At 41.4% G+C, this 2,527-nt stretch overlaps 2 non-coding genes across 2 annotated transcripts; both read right to left on the bottom strand.

The window, feature by feature from the left end:
• Positions 1–588: 588 nt before the first annotated feature.
• Positions 589–661, bottom strand: trnar-ucu (transfer RNA arginine (anticodon UCU)). Its single transcript has one exon. It is a non-coding gene; the product is annotated as a tRNA-Arg (tRNA).
• A 1,255-nt stretch (positions 662–1,916) lies between these two features.
• Positions 1,917–1,989, bottom strand: trnar-ucu (transfer RNA arginine (anticodon UCU)). Its single transcript has one exon. It is a non-coding gene; the product is annotated as a tRNA-Arg (tRNA).
• Positions 1,990–2,527: the final 538 nt, after the last annotated feature.

The raw sequence follows: 2,527 nt of genomic DNA, 5'->3' as shown, positions 1-2,527 counted from the left end.
TTAAGCCACTGTGGCACTCTGTGATCAGCATGACCTATATGGATTGATAGAAGCAGTAATAAAAAAAGAATCAACGGAGGGCACAGAGACATGCACATGAAATTCCCAATTTAAAAAAATCCCTGTTTACACTTCATTTCTAAAAGTAGAATTGGATAGCTTCGATCCATCAACCTCTGTGTTATGTGCCCAGCTCTTCTCTTCTGTTTGCACTTCATTGCTAAAAGCAAACTGGATAGCAGAGGATGGTTTCGATCCCTAAATCACTTGGTTAACTGCCCTGCACTCTTCCACTTCATCCCTCCACTTTCCAGGTACCCCAATACAATACTTGAACTCACAATAAATGGATTAGGCGGTCAGTGTCTTAAGTCACTGTGGAAATGTGTGATCAGCATGACCTATACGAACTGATAGAAGCAGTTGTAAAAAAATATGCAATTCGGAGGGCACAGAGACATGCCCATGAAATTCTCCTTTTTATCCCTGTTAAATCTTCATTTCTAATAATTGAATCGGAAAGCTTCAATCCATCAAACTCTGTGTTATGTGCTGATCTCTCTTCCTCCATAGGAATTTGCATTCATCCACCCCAGATGGGACTCGAACCCACAATCCCTGGCTTAGAAGGCCAGTGCCTTATCCATTAGGCCACTGGGGCACTTGCTTTAAAAAGAACTGGATAGCAGAGAGTGGTTTCGACCGATTGTACAAGTGGTTAAAGTAGACATCACTCTTCCGCTTCGCTTCTGTAATCAGCATGACCTGTACAAACTGACAGAAGCAGTCAAAAAACAATCACTGGGGGCACTGAGACATGCCCATGAAATTATGGTTTAATATTTCTGTTTGCACTTCATTGCAAAAAGCAAACTGAATAGCAGAGGATGGTTTCAATCCATAAATCACTGGGTTAACTGCCAGGCACACTTCCACTAAATCACTCCACTTTCAGGTACCCCAAAACAATACTTGAATTCACAATACATGGATTAGAGATCAGTGTCTTAAGCCACTGTGTGGCACTCTGTGATCAGCATGACCTATATGGATTGATAGAAGAGTACTAAAAAAGAATCACGGAGGGCACAGAGACATGCCCATGAAATTCTCAATTTAAAAAAAAAATCCCTGTTTACACTTCATTTCTAAAAGTAGAATTAGATAGCTTCGATCCATCAACCTCTGTGTTATTTGCCCAGCTCTTCTCTTCTGTTTGCACTTCATTGCTAAAAGCAAACTGGATAGCAGAGGATGGTTTGATCCATAAATCACTTGGTTAACTGCCCTGCACACTTCCACATCATCCTCCACTTTCAGGTACCCCAATACAATACTTGAACTCACAATAAATGGATTAGGCGGTCAGTGTCTTAAGTCACTGTGGAAATGTGTGATCAGCATGACCTATACGAACTGATAGAAGCAGTTGTAAAAAAAAATGCATTTCGGAGGGCACAGAGACATGCCCATGAAATTCTCCTTTTTATCCCTGTTAAATCTTCATTTCTAAAAATTTGAATACGGAAAGCTTCAATCCATCAAACTCTGTGTAATGTGCTTATCTCTCTTCCTCCATAGGAATTTGCATTCTTCCACCCCAGAAGGGACTCGAACCCACAAACCCTGGCTTAGAAGGCCAGTGCCTTATCCATTAGGCCACTGGGGTACTAAATTGATTAGGCAGTCAGTGTCTTAAGTCACTGTGGAAATGTGTGATCAGCATGAGCTATACGAACTGATAGAAGCAGTTGTAAAAAAATTGCAATTCGGAGGGCACAGAGACATGCCCATGAAATTCTCCTTCTTTATCCCTGTTAAATCTTCATTTCTAAAAATAGAATCGGAAAGCTTCAATCCATCAAACTCTGTGTTATGTGCTGATCTCTCTTCCTCCATAGGAATTTGCATTCATCCACCCCAGATGGGACTCGAACCCACAATCCCTGGCTTAGAAGGCCAGTGCCTTATCCATTAGGCCACTGGGGCACTTGCTTTAAAAGAACTGGATAGCAGAGAGTGGTTTCGACCGATCGTACACGTGGTTAAAGTAGACATCACGCTTCCGCTTCGCTTCTGTAATCAGCATGACCTGTACAAACTGACAGAAGCAGTCAAAAAATAATCACGGAGGGCACTGAGACATGCCCATGAAATTATGGTTTAATATTTCTGTTTGCACTTCATTGCTAAAAGCAAACTGAATAGCAGAGGATGGTTTCGATCCATAAATCACTGGGTTAACTGCCAGGCACACTTCCACTACATCACTCCACTTTCAGGTACCCCAAAACAATACTTGAATTCACAATACATGGATTAGGAGATCAGTGTCTTAAGCCACTGTGGCACTCTGTGATCAGCATGACCTATATGGATTGATAGAAGCAGTAATAAAAAAAGAATCACGGAGGGCACAGAGACATGCACATGAAATTCTCCAATTTAAAAAAAAATCCCTGTTTACACTTCATTTCTAAAAGTAGAATTGGATAGCTTCGATCCATCAGCCTCTGTGTTATGTGCC

Source organism: Oncorhynchus nerka, unplaced genomic scaffold, assembly GCF_034236695.1.
Source record: "Oncorhynchus nerka isolate Pitt River unplaced genomic scaffold, Oner_Uvic_2.0 unplaced_scaffold_10727, whole genome shotgun sequence".
Taxonomy (NCBI): domain Eukaryota; kingdom Metazoa; phylum Chordata; class Actinopteri; order Salmoniformes; family Salmonidae; genus Oncorhynchus; species Oncorhynchus nerka.
The sequence above is the reverse complement of the archived record's forward strand: the minus strand, read 5'-3'. Positions and strand labels throughout refer to the sequence as shown.